Here is a 13,319-nt window from a genome sequence, read left to right as displayed (position 1 = left end):
ACCTGATCAATGAATGTCATCGACAGTTCTTGTCTGTATCTGCTCCATGTCGGAACCACTACGCTTTGGTTCACCCAGAGACGCCTAAACACTTCCCTTGTTGAGAGCCCTTCCTGGCACAAAGTAACAATGTAGACGCGATCGAACCGCGGTATTGACAGCCTAGGCATGGTTGAACTACAGACAACACGAGCCGTGTACCTCCTTCCTGGTGGAATGGCTGGAACTGATGGGCTGTCGAACCCCCACCGTCTAATAGGCGCTGTTCATGCATTGTTGTTTACATCTTTGGGCGAGTTTAGTGACATCTCTGAACAGTCAAAGGGACTGTGTCTTTGATGCAATATCCACCGTCAATGTCTATCTTTAGGAGTTCTGGGAACCGGGTTGATTCAAAACTTCTAAGAATATGTTGAGGAAAATACATATCCCGTTTGTCGTCGGCATGAAGAAATTCATGGTTTTTGCTGTACTTGAAACAACAAATATCATATTGAGAGAATGAACCTTCTCAACTGTTTGTCATACGAAAATTATTCTATCCGTTCCGTAAGGTGCAGAAAATTACCTGAGAACTATTCTTTCTTTTGGTTTGCTGGCCACACACCCCTCTAGAACAGGTTTCATATCAGTAGTGAATGTAGGAAAACTATGACAAAGATTGGAACAGTAAGAAGCCCAAAAACTGATGTGCAAGGCCTGTCAGTATGCTAAATTCTATGAATATCGTGTGGAGAATCTTTCCGTTCGAACATGGGGGACGAACGTCAATGACGGAGAACAAAAGTTGTGACTGAGATTGGTAGCATAATCGAAATTGTTTATGCCCTCTGATTCAACACCGCTACGTCGGATTCCAGCGTGCTCTCTTTATTTAGTGGCTTTCATTCTAGATATTATGCTGTAACGTGCATCTAGTGCATCTTGCTTCCACAGAGACTTGTTCGCGTGCAAAATCTGTGTCTGTTTTAGTTTACAAAGTTCGGTAGCCAGTTCTGCATTCGTTATTTTACCCGATCAACCCAGTACGAAGTACAAATCTACTGACTATAATTGTAGCTGCATAAAGCTAAACAGACGCCAGACAGAGCCGCTACAAATTGTTGCTTTGGGGCTTCGTCGACTGCTAGTTCCAGAACACACACACACACACACACACACACACACACACACACACACACACACACACAAACACACAGAGGAAGAGAGAGAGGGCGAGAGGGAGGGAGGGAGAGAGAAACAGAGCACAAACGCATATGTTACTGCTACGGGCAACCATTGCTCGTGCAACCAAATGATTCAAGCCACATTACATTTTAATGCTAATGAAACGATACACAGCGAATGATCGTCGAACTAACCTTGACACCATTTGGGGAAAATTAGGCTAACGACTTTCTGGTATGCATGCATGTTTAACATATGGTGGCGTGTATGTTTGTATTTGCATCTGCATTTGCTTAGCCATGTGTCCAGCTGCTAATGACCTGAATTAAATTTTACGAACACTTTTTTGTTGTTGTTGCATTGCACAATACTGTATGCGTCTTGTAGTATGCATCTTACAAAACCTCTCGTCCATTAGTGAAAACATGATGTCTCTGTGAACAACGACCACTGTAAGAACAATGAAAAAGGGTACCGTCTACATCACTTTCTGTCTTTTATTCGGATCACCGGTTGGATCTATAATACAAGCTATCTTTAGAGTGGTAGAATTTCTTCTATCAGTTTCTTGGATATGAAACTAACTTGTAGCATGGATAGAAAACGATAATCTATTTCGAACACAGCAAGTGACCCAGAGTGCTTCATATCTTCCCAGAGAACTCATTGTGCACCAAAGAAATCCAATTATGAGTCTTGCTCTATTCGTATTACTATACTAGTGCGTACTTTAGGAGGGAAACTCATTTGATCGTTACGAATACAACGAAATACAACGAAGGAAAAGTGATCCTATTTCTTCCACTCTTTATTATTCTGCAGCCCAAATAAGCATTTTAAGGTTTAAAACAACTCAGACTTGACTTTTTCGGCTATTTGTAACTTTTAAAATGATTGTTTCTTCATTCATCATTCACTTGCACATTATCTGCTGACTTCCACAAGTGGCCATTATCAGTTTTCTCATAAAATATCCAACACAACTACAAGTAACGTTATCATAGCTGCGAGAAATGATAGGTGTTTTTTTTTGTTTGTTTTCTTTGCCAGGCAGAGTAGTGGATGGTTCAGATGGCTCTGAGCACTATGGGACTTAGATGTCCCTTATAACTGAGAACTACTTAAACCTAACTAACCTAAGGACATCATACACAGCCATGCCCGAGACAGGATTCGAACCTGCGACCGTAGCAGTCGCAGGGTTCCCGACTGAAGCGCCTAGAACCGCACGGCCACAGCGGCCGGCAGAGTAGCGGAATCTGTGGTGCTTTCATTTACCATTACTACTACAATGCTATCACAAATGGCAGATGAAATAAACAAACACTTATTTGGAATCTTTAAGCAACCGAAATGGTTTTACGTCCTAAAAATTATAGCGATTAAAAGAAAAGGTAATAGGTGCAAGTGTTTATACAAAGCTTCCACCGTGGCACGGTCTGCTGATTATTGTGAAAAATTGCTACAGCGTCCTCACTGACGAACCTGACGGAGAGTACTCCGAAAAGCTTGTTACAAGCGTGCCCACGACCAGCATGTCTAGAAAACATTCGTTCACGTAATTCACTATCTGAAGTCTATTGCGAGACTGTTTGTGTCTATAATAAGTAAATTCAGATCATGGTGTTGGCAGCTATCATCTCGGAGATGAACGTTTTTTTATTTATACAGCTGATGATGTAACAACAATCAATCCCACGACTGTGGGTGTGCTCGCGCACTGCTCATATAGCAGATTCGAGTTACAATGAGACACGGTCTTCCAAATATTCCACCTCTATTAAGAAACGACAACATGGAGAAAATTACAGGATACTCTGGCTAAAGAGGTGGAGTTTGGTCTTTATCTCGTAGCAAGTGACGCAGACAAGTGACTGCCGAGCCTCAGCAGAAATGGACAGAGAAAGGGTTGCCCTGCAGGAAAGGGCTGCCCCTTGTTGCGAAGCCAATGTGCGTCGTCCTCTTGCCAGAGTAAACACCGATAATGGTTCAATTACTCGCTCAATCAGCCCCCGGCAGCTATACAAAACATTTTCAATCTGCCCTCGTGGAGTCAAGGCGGACGCCGCTTAAATGCAATTTAAGGGGCTGCGCTAAAATTCGATCGGGAGTGTAAGGACTCCCGGAAGGGCTGGAGGACTCCATCGATTCAACAGAAAAGAGCCGTCATTGAATTTATCAGGGTGAAACTCTTCCCACTTAGTAATAAGAAATGAACCACATAGTTTCTATTTTGAGGAGGAACATTATATCACGTCCACTATCAGAAAATGCACTCTCATTGGTGCAGCTATTGCTTATGAGTGTTGTTGATTGAATAGTCGAAGGGACAATCTCCAAATGGAATAAAGGAACCTTAGGGATGAAGGGTATAAAAGTAAAGCAATAGGTGAGGAGGCAGTGATACAGGATTGTTAATCAGTCTGTACTCTCAGCACGCAGTAAAGGCAAATCAAGGAGAAACTTGGAAAGAGAATTAAAATTCAGGGAGAAGAAATAAAAGCGTTGTTTGCCCCAATTCTGTCATAAATGGGGAAGGGACTTGGAAGAGCAGTTGAACGAAATTGATAGAGTGAGATTAGATCGGAGAGACTCTGCCATGCTGTTCGAGTTTCGGGTGAATAACAGGTGGGCTGCCGGCAGCTGTAGCCGAGCGGTTCTAGGAGCTTCAGTCCGGAACCGCGCTGCTGCTACGGTCGCGGGTTCGAATCCTGCCTCGGGCATGGATGTGTGTGTCGTCCTTAGGGTAGTTAGGTTAAAGTAGTTCTAAGTCTAGGGGACTGATGACCTCAGATGTTAAGTCCCATAGTGCTTAGGGCCATTTGAACCAGATGGGCTGAAGTGTGAATGAGAATTTGGACTGAGGAGGAAGGCGTGCCAGGGTAGTCCGTGCAGTCGTGCAGAGCCACTATGCCAGAGTAGGGTAACGGTTAGCGCATCTGCCTATTGATCAGGAGACCCTGGTTCGAATTCAGGCCTTTATACAAATATTCAATAAATGGTTCAAATGGATCTGAGCACTATGGGACTTAACTTCTGAGGTCATCAGTCCCCTAGAACTTAGAACTACTTAAACCTAACTAACCTAAGGACATCACACACATCCATGCCCGAGACAGAATTCGAACCTGCGACCGTAGCGGTCGCGCGGTTCCAGACTGTAGTGCCTAGAACAGCTCGGCCACCGCGGCCGGTACAAATATTCAACCGTGGCTTCAGTCTGCATGTATGTCATAGATGTTCGACACTTGAAAAGGTCTCTGATACCATATGATTTCAGCTGCCTTGGTTTCAGGCAGGATCCCTGTGTTGATTGATGCTATGCTCCTATTCCAATGAAGATCCAAAACATTGTGGCCACTGCCCACCATGAAGTTAGACGCCAGCAGGTGGCGTTGCGCGCACGTGACGCGGTAACAAAAGTCTGTAAGCGGGGCAGACGCGGACGGGGCAGATTATTATAAAGCAGAGCCTGTGAACGGGTACCTCGAAAAGAGCGAAGCTGGTCGAATGTTCACGGGCTACTGTCATGAGCCTCTACGGAAAGAGACAGAAGGATAGTGAAACTGCCACTAAGTGGTTGGACGTCCACGACTTTTCACGGAACGTGGAGTTCAGAGACTTGTCTGCTCTGTAAAGTAGGACAGAACTGTGGCACCTGTACCGAAAGAGTACACCGTTTCGGAGCACATTGTACATCGTACATTGTTGAACATGGAGGTTCGTAGCAGACTACCGCTACGTGTCCAGATGTTGACCCAAAGACGATTGTTGCGGGTACGGGACCATCAGGATTCGACGTCGATCAATGGAAACGTGTCGGCTCTTTTTGCTACACTAGGTCGCTGGTCATCTCCACAAACGCCTTTGTCGAGGTGAACAGCAGCTCGAAACATGCAGCGCGCCACGGACGTAGGCTGGTAGAACCAGTATTACGCTACGGGTGACATTCTCCTGCGCTTGCGTGGGACCTGTGGTGGTAATCAAAGACATGCTGAGAGCTGCGAACCTCCTGCATCCCTTCATGCTTGATTTCTTCCCACTTGGCGATGTCATCTTTCAGCGGTATAATAGCCCATGCCTCGGAGCCACAACCGTGCTACAGTGGTTTGAGGAGCATTATAGTGAACTCACGTTTATATCTCGGTGACCAAATTGATTGACGTAAACTCCAAGGAACCCGTCTGGTTCGTTATCCGACGTCATCACAAAGCAGCGGCCCATTCTTTATGCGAATTACAAGAACTTTACGGAGCGAGGTGGCGCAGTGGTTAGCATACTGGACTCGCATTCGAGAGAACGATGGTTCAAACCTGCGTCCTGCCATCCGGATTTAGATTTTACGTAATTTCCCTAAATCGCTTCAGGCAAATACCGGGATGGTTCCTTTGAAAGGGCACGGCCGACTTCCTTCCCCATCGTTCCCTAATCCGATGGGATTGATGAATTTGCTCTTTGGTCCCCTACCCAAAATCAACCAACCAACAAGACCTGTGCGTAGATATCTAATGCCACATACATCCACAAACCTTCCAACAAGCTGTCGGATTCCTCATACGCAGAATCAGTGATGTATTTCGTTCCAAAGACGGACAAACAAACTATTAAGCATGTAATCACAATGTTTTGGTACATCAGTGTGCAGTTGGATAGCCTCTGCAACGCTGTTCGAGTTTAAGAGGAATACGCGTAAATTCGAATTTGAATTAAGGAGGGAGGCGATAGGGTAGTTCGTGTGGATGTGTTAAGCCGCTGTGGCAGGTGAAATGGTGGTTAGTGTGTCTGCCTAGTAAGCAGGAGACCCGGGTTCTAATCCCAGCCTTGGCACAAATTTTCATTCCTCGCTTCAGTTTGCATATATATGTTGTATTAAGAATGTTTTAGAGTGAAAATGTCAAACGCATCCAATAGGGTCAAGCCTCAATGAAGTATGAAAGCCTTGTATTGTATAAGCTCTAAGTTTCTACGCTGCTAATGCCTCGTGCATGTATGTCACCCATACGATCTCCTCACTATCTGAAAACTTATAATCGTTATCTTCATGAAATTTGACTAGCTCCGATACGAATTAGCCATTGAGTAATTTACTTAAAGGCTCTATGTTTACCTGAAACTGCCGTGTACACCGGGTGTACAGAGGATAGAACAGATAGGGAACGTAGATTACAAAGAGACAACGATATCTGTTATAAAGAACAGATCTGAAAACCAATGGTTTCCCCATTACGACATATGCACAAGCGCAGTCATGTCAATGTTGGAACACTGTTAATGGCTGATGACAGTATCGATGAACTCTGGAAACGCATTGTGGCTGGTTGTCAATGTATTTAGAACACACCGGATCCTCCACCGGAAAACACGTCTGGTGTGTCATATATGGCAATTGTGACAATACGTATGTCGTACGACAAGAATCACTTAACAACGCACCTACTTTGTACGCCTGATAAGTGAATGAGATATGCCTCCATGCCGGATTTAGAAGTTCGTATGAATGTGATTGTGATCACTCTCAAGGAAATTATGAGAACATAGTGATTTGGCACATAAGCAGCAAGAAATGAACGCAACAGTTTCACAATCACACACTTTCTCTGTGCCCTGTCGAAACATATGTTTTAAACATATATGAAGTTCCGTTCTGTTTTGGAAGTTTTGACTCTTGAATTCCTTTATACCCGTTCATTTGTTGTTTTCACTTCTGTGAGGCGTCTATGTGGTATCTCGCATGCTCTCACTATTCATTACACTTACCTGCGACGGTAACGCATTCTTATCACATGTCTCATGTGCTATAACTATATATAGTATGACGACTGCCAAGGCTACAGAAAAGGAACAAACATTTCAATGACTAGACGGACAGCTCATAATTTCGTAAAAGAGTAACAATATAAACGGCACCAGTGAGTTTTGAACACGGCTCGTCGGTGTTAAAGTCCAACACCGTGAACATTTAACAACTACCCCACGGCTCTTAAAGTTCTCTCGATGTTCCACTTGTTAAACTTGGACCGTTCACTGTTTTCATTTTGCTTTTTCTTTCACCTTCTCCCTATTTCATTGCTTGATCGCCGGCCGAAGTGGCCGAGCGGTTAAAGGCGCTACAGACTGGAACCGCACGACCGCGACGGTCGCAGGTTCGAATCCTGCCTCGGGCATGGATGTGTGTAATGTCCTTGATCTTTGTTTAGTTTTTGACGTACTATCCCCTGTGCCATCTTACCACTAAACCTGAAGGGGGTTCGATGGGGAATTCCCCTTGTTAGATAACTACGAGATAAAAAAGATAAATGAGTGCTGTCCAGAATTTAAGTTACGATCGGTTGCGAAACGGAAACCACAGTGAAAACCAGAAACATTTTATTTGCAACAGTGAGGTACACCTTCCACCTACTTCTCTACATAGTCGCCGCCCCAACTTCGAGTTTTGTTGTTGTGTTGTATCAACTTTCCAATATCCTCGTCGTAGAAAGCAGCCGCCTGTGCTTTCGGCCAGGTCTGCAGCTCGTTGTCTGTCGAAAAATTTTGTCTTCATGGCCAGCGGTTTTTGTGAGCAGAAATGAGACTCAGGGGGGCCAATTGTGGACTGAATTGTGGGTGATCAAGCACTTCTCATCGGAAACGCTGAAGGAGCGTCTTCATTGCCCCTGCAGTGTGCGGCCGAGGATTGGCTCGACAGTTGTGTTATGTGGGCTGCATGACACAGGCGAAATCTCTGACCGGGCCCTCATGCTTGGCGGGAGACGCTATTCCCTACGCATCTTTACGTGCTCACTGTTCACTCAAAACTGAAAAGAGCGTCGCGACACTATTGACGGGCATACTAGAGACACTGACCAACACATCTGTGCGAAGATTTACCGGATTTTCCCAGTGGTTTCCGTTTCGTGACCGATCGTAACTTACTTTCTGGACAGCCCTCGTATATGTGGGAAACTCTGGTCCGATACAGGAGATGGCCTGATGGCCCTGATCAACTCAGGTTAAAGAAATGTAAAACATTAAGATTTTTTCCATTCCATTAATTTACGCATCAAATATACTCATAGGAAAGTTTTTTTCCTGTAAGTACACTCTGTACAACTAGACAAAAATCTATTACGTAAAGAATACTGGAACCTCATGCGGAAATTATTTCGCAGATATTTACTTACAAGGGAAAGGTGATTAGAGCTGAATGTCTCAACGACCTACAGACCAGATGGTTCATGAGCCCACTCAACGTTAGGGATGGAATTATTTTCTACTCTCACTGTACCTTTAGTGAACCTGAACGCCACAGGAGACCGAAATCTGCGAGGTCATAACTGAGTTTTGATCGCAGCAACGACTATGACTCAACTGGCATAACCAAAACTCAGTCACGCACGGTGATAGCTCTTTAGCCATTGTTGGTGTCGATTTGTAGTCCTGCACTCCGTCTCACCATTTTTCCAGCTTTAATCCATAGTCTTAATTCCTTCTAACGCTTAACAACGCAAAAAATGCAGCAGCCTTTTTTTTCTGCAGTGAAAGGCTTTTTCTCCGGCTGTTGACAGCGACATGACAAACAGAACGCAGATCTTCTTGTACGATGTAAACAACAACGCCATGAGATTGTTTGTAAGACGAAAATAAACGTGAATATCATTCAGGGCACGTCCTAAAATTTATCGAGTCTCTTTTGGTATGCCGAAAGAGGAACGTAAAGGGGAAAAAAGAACGTAAACACCAAAATCGTGAGTTGCCGGGAAACTCGGCTCGTAAATAAGACAGGAGCGGCAACAGCAGCGCCCCTGGCGGCAGTGCCGTGACTCATCCCGCCGCCTGTGCATCACGCCTTTCTTGCGCGCCGTCTTCCGCGCCAGGAAGGTTTAAATATTCATGCTCCATTATCCAGCGGGCGCCGCGGCGCCCGCGGCATCGCGGCGGTTGCGTCGCCGTCGTCGGGCTGCCACCAGCGTGGGCGTCGACACAGCGGAACAGAACAGGAGCTGAGCTGCCAGTGGCGGGGCGCCGCCCCTGACGCTGCTGTCGCCCGCGCGGAAAGGCTCGCACAAGGGTGCCGGCCGGAATCCACCTGCCTGCTCACCGAGCCAAATAGTAAGCCCGCAACCACGTCGAAAGTGTTTTACACAGCATGCTTTCTGCCCTCCGTACAACATTCCCATACATAAAAACGTATGCGTTATCATTAGCCTCGTAATGTTGGCTGGTGTCCGAAACTTTCAGGACGAAAGTAATTTTCCGTGTGGTATGTCACTGCCAAGTAAAACTGTTCACGATACTCGTACTGTACTTAGAAAGAACTGCTACAGTATAGTACAGAAGGTAACTGAAAAATAATATGCCATGAGACGAACAGAAATGACACTACCACCTTTAGGTTGAAAAGTTGAAGCTCTTCTGTCCGTGTTTGTTTACAAACAAATTTGTTTTTTGAGAGGTCCACCGTAACCAAAGAACAATTTTTATCTTTTCTTATATTTCCCAGAGATGTTTCGCTGAAGTTCTAGCGTCATCAGTGGGCTTTCTATCATGTGACTATTAAACAGGAAAATTTGTAAATACTGTCTTAAAAACTCAAATTTACAAGCAGTACAGAACATTTGTAAATAGCAAATGTAGTAAAAAAGATTTGTTCAAATGGTTTAAATGGCTCTGAGCACTATAGGACTTAACTTCTGAGGTCATCAGTCCCCTAGAACTTAGAATTACTTAAACCTAGCTAACCTAAGGACATCACACACATCCCTACCCGAGGCAGGAAAACATTTGTAAACACCGTCTTAAGAGCTCCAACTTACGGGTAGTAAAGAATATTCTTCCTGTTTAACAAATAGATAGTAAAAAGCCCATTGATGATGCAGAAACTTCATTGAAACATGTCTGGAAAATAAAAGAAAAGATAGAAATTGTGTTTTGCTCAAGGCGGACCCTCTCCAAAAACATATATAGAAATAACACTTTTTTCAAAAACAATAACTGAAATCATCGCGATTCATTATGGTCCAGCCCTGATGTGGCAAGAATTGGAAGTACGAAATGCAACCTGGAACATTCTCGAACATGTTCGTGTGGTGGACATGGTGAGGTGCTTGTGGTGGACATGGTGAGGCAACTGCGTGAAGACTCACTCTCGAATTTTTTTGATGAGATAACGATTACAGCGCTTGAAAAGTTCGGCCGATACGATTACTGTCTGTACTAAGTTGAGGAGAAAAATCTATTCAGGAAAGATATCCCATTTACATAGTACAATGACGAGCGAAATTAAGAGTACGATATGTTTACTATGGCATTCCTGGAAATGAAACAGCGGACATGCTAGTCAAAACGGCCGTCTATGACAGTGAGAGGGGACACGGGGGTTTACTAGCTACAGACTTGAAACTTCCTGGCTGATTAAAACTGTGTGTCGGACCGAGACTCGAACTCGGGACCTTTGCCTTTCGCGGACAAGTGCTCTACCAACTGAGCTACCCAAGTACGACTCTCACCCGGTCCCCACAGCTTTAATTCCGCCAGTACCTCGTCTCCTACCTTCCAATCTTTACAGAAGCTCCCCCGCGAACCTTTCAGAAATAGCACTCCTGGAAGAAAGGATATTGCGGAGACATGGCTTAGCCGCAGCCTGGAGGATGTTTCTAGAATCAAATTTTCACTGTACAGCGGAGTTCTGCAAGGTTCGCAGGCGAACTTCTGTGAAATCTGGAAGGTAGGAGGCAAGGTACTGGCGGGAGGGGGCGAGAGTCGCGCTTAGGTAGCTCTGTTGTTAGAGCACTTGCCCGCGAAAGGCAAAGGTCTCGAGTTCGGGTCTCGGTACGGCACACAGTCTTAATCTGCCAGGAAGTTTCATATCAGCGTACACTCCGCTGTAGAGTGAAAATTTAATTCTAGCTACAGACTTATTAAACACTATCAAATCAATAAGCGGAGAGAAGAGGAACTCGGAATGGCAAGATAAGTCCAGATACAAAAGCAAGGGTTATGTGGAAGTGAAACTGGTGCTGATTAACAGCTTCTGGCTCCAGAAGACTCAAGAACACGGTACCCTCAGCCACGGCTCTAACAGGAATTTATCGTATTGGTTCAAATGGCTCTGAGCGCTATGGGACTTAACATCTGAGGTCATCAGTCCCCTTCAAATTAGAACTACAGAACTAGAATTAGAACTTGAACTAACCTAAGGACATAACACACATCTATGCCCGAGGCAGGATTCGAACCTGCGACCGTAGCAGTCGCGCGGTTCCGGACTGAAGCGCCTTGAACCGCTCGGCCACCGCGGCCGGCTTATCGTATTGACCTGGTTGGAAAAGAAGAGAGTAACAACCAAATTTCTTTAGGTTCTCTAAAAGATACATTACTATATTCACCATCGGTTGCTGTATGCCAACAGGTTCATAGGGCTATAAACCGCCTGGAAGATACGTTCGTATCAGGAGCCATACTATTATCAGACTATCTTACCCACTTCTCGATCAAGACGTGTAGAGAGCCATTTGATCCTATTAAAGCAGTCGATGGCGTTATCAAGAACAAAATACTATTTCGGGCAAATAAAAAACTAGCAGAGTTCAAGTACAAGAACCCTTAAACTGAAGAGAAACTGGAGATACAGTTGCTCATGCTGTCCGCCTAATAAAAGAGAAACACTGTACACTTGTGCGCTACGTGCAAGCTGTCTGTTTGCGTGACTTGTTCTAAACCACTGTGCAAATAGTGCATTTACGAGCCCGTGCTGAAAAGTAATGCCTCCGAGTTTTTTACGCGAAAACTTTTGAAGCTTTTTAAATAAAATAAACATCAGTAACATTCTACATCTTTGTTCTTCATGTCTACATATGTATTTCTCAACATAGGCACCCTCACAACGAACACTTTTCTCCCAACGAGAGGCCTGTTGGTTTATACCGTCACTGAAGAACATCTGACTTCGTTGACGGAACCACAAGCTAAACTCTGCTTGCACCGCTCACCACTGTCGAAGTGCAGTCCTGTGTTCAAATGTGTGTGAAGTTTTATGGGACTTAACTGCTAACGTCATCAGTCCCTAAGCTTACACACTACTTAACCTATATTATCCTAGGGACAAACACACACGCCCATGCCCGAGGGAGGACTCGAACCTCCGCCGGGACCAGCCGCACAGCCCATGACTGCAGCGCCCAAGACCGCTCAGCTAATCCCGCGTGGCGAAGTGCAGTCCTCGTCTGGCACTGTCATGTTGGAGCGGAGGGTGCTTCAACCGTGGACAAGCTCTTAGAATCCAAAACGCGATTATAGCACGATGTTTCTCACCCTCCTACATAGTTACCTTATACACTGCCATGTTACACGCAACAATTCGGAGCCCTGTAGTGTCAGAGGGTCGCAAATGTGCAGTTATGAAAAATAATGATGTAGAATATTTTTATTTAAAAAGCCTTAATAATTTTCACATAAAAATTCGGAGGCACTACTGTTCTGCATAGCCTCGTAAACTTGGCTCACTTTGGTCACCGCTCAAACTTTTATAGAAGGAGATTCTACGTTTCATTTCGATGCTTATAAGAAGTACATGTTAAGATTTAAGAAAAAGTGTAGCTTTTTATCCTTGTTCAGTAGTTTCTATACATTTCTTTCGATAGCATGTTCCTAGTTTAGACTGATTTATGTAAGTGCAAATTAGAGTAAAATAAATGACAGTACCTGTCGTCAATTTTGCCAAAAACTACGTTTTTAATGTTTAAGTCAAAGTTTAACTAAGAAATTCAAAATAGAAAAACTTTTTTTTTGTTATTATTTGAATAATAGGTAGGTTCAGTGGACCCACGATCATAGAAGCATTACTAGCATTTATAGGGTAAAATCCAATATGTACATTGCCTTACACTGTATTAAATCTTATACGTATGACGATGGCTACCCGCCAGGTTAGCCGATAGCGATAACGCGCTGCTTCCTGGTCTCGGGTAGGCGCGCCGGCCCCGGTTCGAATCCGCCCGGCGGATTAACGACGAGAGCCGGTGTGCCAGCCAGCCTGGATGAGGTTTTTAGGCGGTTTTCCACATCCCCCTAGGGAATACCCGGCTGGTCCCCACGTCCCGCCTAAGTTACACGGCTCGCAGACATCTGAACATTTTCGCACTATTCCACGGGTTACACTAGTAGCAGACAGTTGG

Source organism: Schistocerca americana, chromosome 5, assembly GCF_021461395.2.
Source record: "Schistocerca americana isolate TAMUIC-IGC-003095 chromosome 5, iqSchAmer2.1, whole genome shotgun sequence".
NCBI lineage: Eukaryota > Metazoa > Arthropoda > Insecta > Orthoptera > Acrididae > Schistocerca > Schistocerca americana.
The sequence above is the reverse complement of the archived record's forward strand: the minus strand, read 5'-3'. Positions refer to the sequence as shown.